Source organism: Chinchilla lanigera, unplaced genomic scaffold (genome assembly GCF_000276665.1).
Source record: "Chinchilla lanigera isolate Chin_1 unplaced genomic scaffold, ChiLan1.0 scaffold00070, whole genome shotgun sequence".
In the NCBI taxonomy this organism is placed as follows: Eukaryota; Metazoa; Chordata; class Mammalia; order Rodentia; family Chinchillidae; genus Chinchilla; species Chinchilla lanigera.
In genome coordinates this window covers 7460797-7471315 of record NW_004955471.1, presented here as the reverse complement: position 1 = coordinate 7471315, position 10519 = coordinate 7460797, and the positions used below count along the sequence as shown (strand labels likewise).

The following is a 10519-nucleotide window of genomic DNA, read 5'->3' as shown; positions in this document are numbered from 1 at the left end:
AAAAAAAAAAAAAAGCAATAGAAGTCAGTAGTACAGCTATGTTAGCTATCCTGTATACACATATATACATTATTTTCCCCTTCTTTCTTTTCTCACGGAAAGGTTTCTTACACAGGACATGGAAATCACCAACTGTAAGAGAAAGCATTTCTAAATTACAATACATTAAAATGAAGAATTTCCGGTTCATGAAAAGAAACCATTTAACAGAGTGAAAAGGCAAGCCACAGATTGAAGGAACAGATAGGCAATGTATATTTCCAACAAAGGACTCATTCAGAAAGAATAAAGAAGTCCTTTAGGTTACTAAGAAATGAAACAGGGGGAAAAAAAGCTATGAAAAATACTTAGCATGCACATCACCAGAGACTATCCAAATGCCCATAATCTCATTATTCATAAGGAAAATGCAAATTTCAACTACGGTTAAATAGTGTTTATTAAAACACCAGAACGGCTAACAGTAAAACAATTGTGGTGAGAATGTGCAGCTAGAAGTCTCATGCACAGCTGCTGGGTACACAAGTCCGTACAGCCATAATACCTTGCTTTGCGAATGCTTTTGTCTGTGAACAATTTGGTTGACGAACGGAAGTGTTTAGCAAAACTTTGCTTCTGTTCGTGAACTCTGCATCCGGGGACCTCTTCCACTCTGACATGTGGTCGCGGCTTCCTCTACTCAAGATCGAGGTCACAGAAAGACCTGAGCACACTTGCTGTGAGGCATTTTTGTGCTCTCTTTAGCACATGCAGCACTGTACAGTATTGTTTAATCTAGCCTGGGCCTAAAGAAAGTGCAGAGCAGGCATGGCGGTAAAAACAAAGTGCGGAGTGGTAATGAAAGTGACGGCAACGTGCAGAGCAAGAATGGTAAGAAGGTTTTGAAGGAAACAACCATGGAAGTGACGGAGGAAATGTAGAATACCATGAACGTGGTGTTCATGTGACTGATCTGGCCTCCAAGATGAAGTTGGTAATCTCTACTGTTTTGAAGAAAAAATGCCACCAAAAGAGCTGATGTGGCGAAAGGAGTAAGGATGTTGGCCAAGCAGAGGATGTCAGTGCTGGAAAAGATGGGAACTTGTTAGTGTGGCTGGATGAGAGTCAGATGGCAGCGGATAGCGATAGTGAAGCTATGATCTATGAAAAAGCCAGGAAACTGCACAGTGATTTGCTGCAAGAAAACCCTCTACAAGTGCAACAGCTGATAAATTTAAAACTAGTGGAGGGTGCTTTGATAAATTCTGCAAGACAAGTGGTGTCCACTGTGTGGTAAGACACGGTGAGGCTTCCAGTTCTGACAAGGCCACTGCAGAAGCTTACAAGAAAGAACTCCAGAATTCAGGAAGGCAGAAGGTCACGTCACTCAACAAGTGCTCAGCTGTGATGAACAGGGCTCTTGAAGAAGATGTCAAACGAACCTATATCACACAGAAGGAGAAGGTACTGCCAGGGCACAAGCCCATGAAAGACAGATTGACCCTTTTGCTTCGTGTGAATGCAAGCACCAGTCTGAAGATTAAGCCACTATTAGTGGACCATTCCCAGCCAGTGAAATCTTGAGTCCCAAGGTTTGTGGAATGGCTGTGTGAGGTGTTCGCACCCATCATTAAGAGCTTTCTTTCTCACAGCCGACGGCCTGAAAGGCACCTTCTTCTGACTGACCATGCCCCAGCACCTCCTCCAGCCTCGGTGGATGATCTGGACCCTGAGTGTGACTTCGTGAAGGTCAAGCTCCTCTCCCCAGCACAATACCTCTTCTGCAGCCCAGGGACCAGCAAGCCATCTGCCACTTGAAGCTGTCCACAAAGGCGCTCTCCGCCGGGTGTTTTAATGTCACTGAAGAGATGCCCTTGACTCTGAAAGAGCTCAGGAAAAAACATTGCAATGTCCTCTCCTACATCCACCTGACTGACAAAGCTTGGGCAGATGTCCCATACCGGACTTCAAACTCAGCCTGGAGGAAACTGCGGCCACAGTGTGTCACTGACGGGACTTGAAGGGTCTGAAGCACAGGGAGTGGAGGAGATTGTGTCCCTGGGCAGGAGCGTGGGTCTGGACGCCAGTGGTGCAGCCGCAGAGGAGCTTGCTGAGGGCCGTAGGAGGAGCTGACGATGGAAGAACCCGCCGAACTCCAGAGTGAGCAGCGGCAGGCGCTTGCTGAGGGCACCACTGAGGAAGAGGAGGGCGAGGAGGAGCGGGCAGCGATGCGACACAACCCACTGTGGAAAATGGAGTGAGCGCCAGGGCTTCTTTGAGAAGCTCCAACATAGCCGTGACCAGCAGTGCTGAATCCGACGAACGATGACGTGGTCTCTCATTTCCGCAGGGTTACGCAGGGCAGGAAAAAACAAGTGACCTTAGGCGGATTTCTCATCAACACTGACCTGTGGCTAAGAGACAAACAAACCCCTGAAGGAGATCTCCCCATGTCCTCTTGGAGGGGACTCTCCCCCGAAACAATGTCCTCCTCGCCACCCACCGTCCTGTCCTCCACGCCAGGAGTCACCTCCAGCGAGGTTAGTGCTCGCTTCATTCTGTACTGTACTTTGTTTCATATTTCTTGTGGTTTAAAGAAAGACAGATATGGTTCATGGCAGATTAACCTTATTGACATTGAAGATTACGGGGAAATTTGACTTGGTTCATGATCAGAATCCTGGAATGAATTAAGTTAATGACTGAGGTAGCACTGTATCTATTAAAGCTGGAATATATACATAACTGTGACTCACCAATCCCACTCCTACATACTCAACAGAAAGGCATGCATGTATACTAAAAGGGCACATTAAACAGATTCATAGATGTATTACAAAAACTAAAATAACCCAAATAGCCCTCAACATTTGTAATTTCAAAACAAATTAAAATAAATTTGCCTGCTTAAATGATATAAAGCATTGAAAATTAATTAAATATTGCTCTATACAATAACATGGGTGGTTCTTACAAAAATAATATTAAGCAAAAGAGGTCAGACGAAGTAATATGTAGTAAATGTTTCCATTGATACGAAGTTCAAAAACAAAGAGAACCCTCTCACATTCATGAGGTGGCTACTATTTAAGATAACAAAAACAAAAACAAAAAACCCAGACACCCAGAAGGTAACAAGTCTGTCAAGGATATGGAGACTTTGGAAGCTTTACCCAGTATGATAAGAATAAAAATGGTGCACCTCCTATGGAAAATGGTATGGTTATTCCTCAAAAAATTAAAAATAGAATTATATATGATCCAGAAATTCTACCTCTGAATGTACACTGACATACAAAAGAATTGAAGGCAGCATTATTCACAATAGTTAAAAGTTTGAAGTGGACTGGGGATATAGCTCAGTGTCACAGCACCTGCTTTGCAGGCCTGAGGACCTGAGTTCAATTCCTTGTACCCGCTCCCCCCAAAGTTAGAAGCATTTCCACTACCCACTGATGGATGAGTGGATAAACAAAATGTGACATATACAGAGAATGGAGTATTACTCAGCCTTAAAAAGTTAGGAGGCACTTCTGATATATGCTAGAATATGGATGAACCTGAGAACAATATGGTGAGTAAATGATCCAGCTGCAAAACAACAAATGAAACAAGCACTGTATGATTGCGTTTCTATAAGAGACATCTACAGGGGTCAGATTCAGAGCCAGGAAGTAGGTGGTGGTTGTCCGGGTTTGGGAAAGGGAGAAAGGGGAATTATTTGGCCAAGGCGAAAATGGGAATGCATCCAACACTACTGAATGTATAATTAAAAGTGGATAAGGTGGTAATGTTTATGCTATATGTACTTTACCACACTTAAAATGAAAATAAATAAATAAAGGCAAGTGGGATGCTGGGACCGACATCAGCACAGGACCTTTGGTGAGGGGCTGGTGCCCAGGAGCGGGGGCGGGGCAGGGATCTGGAGGTTGCGGGGTGCTGCTGTATTTCCCAGTCTGGAAGTGGGAACAGGAGTGTTTTCATTCAGGAGTTGATCAAACCATCTACTTTGACATCTATGCTCTTCTATCTGCTTCTACCAAATCAACAGCAAAAATTACTTTAGAAGTAGGTCAAAGTAGAACGTGTAAGAATAGGAAGGGACCCTTTTGGAAATGAGGTGGTACTTACCAGAAATCAAACTATGTTGTCAAACTATTAAAACAATGTGGCTATTGGCACAGGTACAGAAAAATGAAATCATTGGAAGAAAAAGATCCATGTAATCAATGAGAATTTAATATGTGATTGAGGAGGCTATTACATACCAAAGATAGGAAAGCTGAATAATTCATAAATGATACTAATACAAGTGGTGAATAATTCGCCTTCCCCTAGCTGCTAGGGCTGTGTCACCCCCTCTGGCCCCTTCAGGAGGGTGAGGGTGGAGAAGCAAGACATTAATGCATAGGGTCCTGTTATTTCTGGGTTTCGGGGAACTTTGGTCATGGCTGGTGCTGTGAAAATCAAATTTTCACCAAGTGTACAGGCCCTGTGGCCCAGCCAGTTGATATATAAAGTTAATCATCACACGTACGTAGTGTTTGACCATAAGAAGTGTCTAATGTGCAGACCTGCCCAGAAGCTCTCTACCATCACAAACCCTACACACAGCCAACTTTTGCACATTAATCAGCAGCCAGGGGATGCTAGCTTAGTTAAAAGAGGGAGACAAACAAGAGAAGAAAGGAAACATTTAGGATCTGAGCCCTGCTGGACACAGCTTCCAAGAATCACATTGTTTCTTCCGAAGGGCTGAATACACCACTTATGTGAGAACTTGAATAACTGGAAAATTTGACTTCCATTCAAGTGTTTCCTGCCAGCGCAGACATCTCGATGCACTGGACAGAGTATGATAAAGTTGTTCACTTTAAATGGGTACAGTTTTGAGATCTGGAGATGCTCAGAGCGGTGGCCTCAGAGCCTCACAGCTGGGTGCCAGGCTCCCTCCAGACACCTCACTTCCTTCGCTTAGAGAGCAGGTGGGACCAGGAAGCGGCCAGGTCACGTGAGTCTCCCCATGCCAACTCCCCACTTCGCAGGATACCTCTAGCTAATCTGGAAATTTGATTATAAGCCAAGGGGAACGGTTATATAACTCTGAAAGTTTAAACTTGGGAAAGCACACACACACACACACACACACACACACACACACACACACACGCCAAGAACTCAGTTCAGAGGAGAAAACCACAGCCCTGGATCCCGTGTCCCGGTCTCGTTGCCCCGTAAAGCCATGAGATGTGTTAGTTATCACAGCTGCCTGTCCTCCTGGCTGTCCAAATGGCCTTGCCATCCAACTAATTAAAAAGTGCTTGCTGTCTCCCGGGCCTTCCCAACACCCTCCTCTGGGTGGAAGCAGAAGTGAGAGCTATTATAAACGTCTGTGCTGCTCGTCTTTGCGTTTTGTCTTACTGACCAGTACTGTGGACACAGTGCCTAGCTGAGGGAGAGAAGACAGCTGCGGTGTCTGTGGGGTCACAGGCCCTGGTCTCCGGCCGGGCAGTGGAAACACCTTCCCAAAGCTGCATGGGCCTGAAGGCAGCTGCAGCATTACTGACAGGCGGAGGAAGCACAGCGGTCCCAGCCACAGGGCCCAGCCGCAGAGCAAGAGCAGGGCCTCATGTGTCAGTCTCCCAGGCTGTGTTCCAGAAAGTTCTGTGGACGGCTGTGGAGCAGGTGAACCAGGAGAGGCAGGAAGGCAGCTGCCAGCGGGGAGGAAGGGAGGCCGTGCCTCAGGCTAATCCCTGTGAGAACTGCTCGGGAGAGAGCCAGGGCAGGAGTCCAGGAGCCAGGGCCGGCGCTGCACCCGGGAGAGCTAATGCCACCGCCTGCCCAGCGGGAGAGGGTCATGGGTGGGTCAGGAGACAGCTGGGAACCGGGGTGGGGGTGCTGTCCTCAGGAGCACTCCGCCCTCTCCCCAGTCACATTAGCACTGCTGATGCCCCGTCCCACCAGCCTGGGGCTCAGTTTTTCAGACTTGGGAGAGGCAGGTGGTGTAAGCTAATCAGTGCATTTTGCTTTGACTGACTGAGAAAAATAAGGGTGAAGCCATAAGCTTTCCCAAAGGCTAAATGCATAATAGTCCCACTTTATCCCCAGGGGGACGGCCCAAGGTGCCCAGTAGATGCCTGAATCCGAGGCTAGGACTGAATCATATCTATGCTGTGTTTTTTCCAATATTCCCATATCTGTGATAGGCTCAATTTATAAATTAAGCACGGTAAGAGATGAACAACAATAAATAAAAGAAGATAAAGTAGAACAATTATGACAATATACAGTAATAAAAGTTAAGCAAATATGGTCTGTCCCTCATCTCCTTTTCTTTGAAAATGTCTTACAATGCTTCAACCTTTTGACTTGAAGGAAGCACCTCACTGCTTCTCTTTGACATATCCAAACTGCCAGTACACTACTCCTGTGCTTTTGGGCCATTATTAAGAAGATAAGCATTGGCTGAACACAGTCATCAAGATACTCTCGTAGTTGAGCTGGTAACTGAGATGACTACTAAGGAGCTACAAGGTGGGTCCAATATACAGGGAGGATACTCTGGACAGAGGGATTATTCACCTTTGAGGTGGAACAGAGCAGGACAGAATGAGAGTTCATAGTGCTATTCACAGCAGTGCATAATTTAAAACTTGTTTACTTCTATGATTTTCCATTTAACATTTTTTGGGCACAGTTGACCACAGGTAACTGCAACCACAGAAAGTGAAGCTGTGGATGAGATGGGGGCTACAGTATTCAGTCCAAAGATTACTCCTATTCTAAATCAGTTTAACTTTATGTTTTGACTTGCTCTATGGAGAGTAAGTTATAATTGTCACCCTTGTTGTTGTTTTTAATGTCCTTACTGGCCAACTTACCCATTTTTTTCCCCTTTAGTATGACTGGCTCATGAAAACCCAAACTTGAGAGAAGGAAAGTATCCCAGGGGAATTGGGGACTTAGCTCAGTGGTGGAATCCTCACCCAGGAGCCTAAGTTTGATTCATAGTGCGCGCGCACACACACACACACACACACACACACACACACACACATGCACACACCAAGAAAGCATCCCCTGGAATGTTTCTTCTATGATTATTCTACCTGTGTCTTATTTCATACCATGAACTCCTAATATTCATTTCATTCAGTCATTCAACAGATTCTTACGTAAATATCTACTATGTGTTGCTTAAAGATTTTATCAAGATGTAATATTTTTTATAGGGTATAAAAGATTTTGAGTATTTCAGAAATGAATGACATAAAAGCAATGAATAGGTTTCATATGCAGTTTGGTCAAAAATACAGTGAAAGCTTAACAAATTTTTAAAAATTTATTATAGTAAAAGACATTGTCATTAATCTCCCTCAAAATATTCACCCTTCCTTCAAGTATACTAATGTCATCCTTCTTGTCATTTTTCTCAAGTGATTGTGGAAGTCTTCTTTCATGAATGTCTTTCATGAGTGTCTTAGTTGTGCTGTCTTGGCTGCCTCAATGTCCTGAATAAACTCAAAATGTTTAGCTTTCAGAGTCCTTTTGACTTTGGGGAGGAGCTATAAGTTGCATGGTGCCAGATCTTGTGAATAAGGTGGATGAGGACACATTGTTTTTGAGTCTGCCTTTCTGTTGGATGGCAGCATTCACCATATCTTTGATCATCTCCTAAAGCCACTTGTGAAAGAGTGTGTATTGCAGTCACACATTGTATTCATTCTCAACACGTCTAGTCAGTGATAAATGTAACCATGGCTTAGCCACTAGCATTATACCATCCAGAAGCTTTCTCTTACCTATGACACACAGCTGTTTCTCCCTCTTAGCAACAGGTCATGATATGAAGAGGTTGTGAAGTAGTTTGTGGTGGCCATAGCCATGCTGTGCCCTATCTTTTAGTTACCATCTAGATTTGTCATTGGATTTCAGGGCTCATTCTGCATTGCAACTTAACCCAGCCCTCCTGACTCCTACAGTGACTTCCTAGTATGTTAGTCAGCATTCAGTCGCTATAGCAAATACCTGAGCTAATCGCCTAAGAGCAGAGTTTATTTTGGCTCATAGTTTGGGAGCTTTCATTCCATGATCAATTGGCCCTGTTGCTTTGGGCCTCCGTGGAACAATATATAATAGCAGGAGTGAATGCCCTGAAAGTTGCTTATCTCAAGGCCAGGAAGCACAGAAAAGTGGAAAGGGGTTGAGTCCTACCATCACCTTCAGGCCACGCCCCCAATGACCTTAATACCTCCCCCCTGGCTCCACCTCTTAAAGGCTCTGCCACCCCTCAGTAGCATTAAGCAGGAGACCAAGCCTTTGGCGTATGGGGTTTAAAATCCAAAGTATAGCGCTAGTTTGAACCTGTTTCCCTCTGACCTGATACTTGGGTGAAGTAGGTTATTGTTTCTGAAGTATAATGGGAAATTTGCTCAAGTCCAAGGAATCTTTCTCCTTGTTATTAATGTTTCTCCCTAAAGTGATTTGAGGTTTTTGGGTTTGATTTTTTTATTACTTTTTCCTTGTAAGCCTCTTTTAAAAGTGGCATTAGTGCCTTCTTGGTGACCCTGCTGATACCTCTGTGGACAGTATTTACTCACCCTGTGGTGGCTGGCTCTGGGGTCTTGCTCAGTGCTAAGTACCGGTCACATGGCAGGGTTTGGGGGCCCAGGCTCTCACCTTAGACACCTCTGGTGCTGAGCGCCCTCCTCAGCTTGATGTGGAGATAATAATAGTCCCTTTCTCACAGGGCTGTGTGACAAGCGAGTGCTATCATCTGCACAAACCACTTAGCACTGTGCCTCCCACATGGTCATCACTCAGTGCCACGGTGTCAGCCAGCCTCCCATGACTGTAAGAGAATACCTGACATACGTTAATGTAAAGGAGGGCAGGTCTATTTTGGCTCATGGTTTCAGAGATTCCTGTGTGTGGTTGGTCAGCGTGTTGCTTTGGGACTGTAGTAGACAGCATATCACGGTGACAGGACGTAGTGAAGGCAGCTGCTTGCCTCAAGCCATCTGGGCAGCAAAGGGTTGGGGTCCTAGCATCTCCTTCAGGGGCGATCCCCAATGGCTTAACTTCCTTCCACAAGGCCAGCTCCATGAAGTAGCACGCTTACTGATCTCTATTGGCTGCTCCTACCCGTCAGCCTCATTCATTCCTCACCAGAGCAAATCTCTTCCTTCCACCATCACTTCTGCCACAGAGCGCTCCTCTCACCCTCATCACTCTCCACCATCCCTCTGAGTAAGGGGACAGGCACAAATACAAGCTCTATTCATCTGCTTTCTGCTGCTGTAACAAAGTGCCTCAGGTTGGGTACTTTATGAAGAGAATAGGTTTATTTTGCTGATGATTCTAGTGGCTTGAAGGTGCAGACAACACGGCATAAGAATCCCAGCAAAGGACCCATGGATATATCACAACATGGATACCAAAGTGGAAGGCGAAGCAGCCTCATGCAGAAGGAGCCAAGCAACCTACTCTTTAGAGAAATGATTCACTCCTGTGAGACCCAGTCCCCTCTGAGAGACGAGCATTAATATATTCATGAGGATGGAGCCTCTATAACCTAATTTCTTTCTCTGAGGCCCCACCTCTTGGCAGTTCTGCTGCTTCAGTCCCTTCACACTGGGGACCAAGCATGGAGGGGCAAGCAGCAGCCTGACCTCACAGTCTCACAGTGTGCCTGTGACACAACACCAGCTCTGTGAGCCTCCTGGGAAAGTGTGTCGCTGTCATGTGCTGCTCTTCACACCTGCCAAACTTCTGCACACACAGCTGTTGTCCTGGCTGCCTGCAGGTGACCTCTCAGTGGCCTATCCCTCGGACAGGAATAACTCGCTTCTGCAGTCCTTGGTCTGGCACAGGGTAGGGTGCCAGTCCTCCTTTCATTTTCCCTTTCCAAATAGAATCCTATTCTCAACGCATGAGGGGAGTTTACTAATGAAAGAAGGCCTATGGTCTACCCTAATGTCAACAGGTAAAGTGATCTCCGGCTGTGGGGTTTTGGTAAGTAAAGATTTTTCTGTGTGGGATGGAGTTTGCTTAAAATGGGAGTGCACCTAGGGATGGCTTTGCTGCTTAGAGATTTGGGTGTGGCTGTCGGGAGTGATGACAGGCATATGCAGGCCACTGGCTGCTGACTTCTGTCAGGGCCTGTCCTGCAGGATCTCTAAGTACCCAGCTTCAGTCTCTTCCCTCCTGGAGGGCTGCACAGTGGACCCATGAAACTGAGATTAGCAAGAGTCCAAGAGTTCATGGACACTCAGGCTCCGCATCAGGAACTCCCCGCTTCACCCCAGACCATCTGTGCCTCAGCGTACCTCAGGAGAAGCTAGAGTTAATTTCCAAGCCCTGAAATCCCTATGACTTAATCTACGATCTTGGCTGGCAGAGAAGGCAGAACAGGAAGGGACGATCTTGCCTCTGTTTTAGAGTTGCCAAATTTAGCAAATACAAATACAGGGCTGGGCTGGCAGGGTAACTCAGTGGTAGAGCACTTGCCTAGCATGCATGAGGCCCTGGATTTGGT

General features: G+C 45.8%; 1 pseudogene; it reads left to right on the top strand.

Annotated features, from left to right (window-relative positions):
- LOC102024329 overlaps positions 1 to 1797 on the top strand; it is a 40049-nt pseudogene extending 38252 nt beyond the window's left edge.
- The last annotated feature ends 8722 nt before the right edge of the window (positions 1798 to 10519 follow it).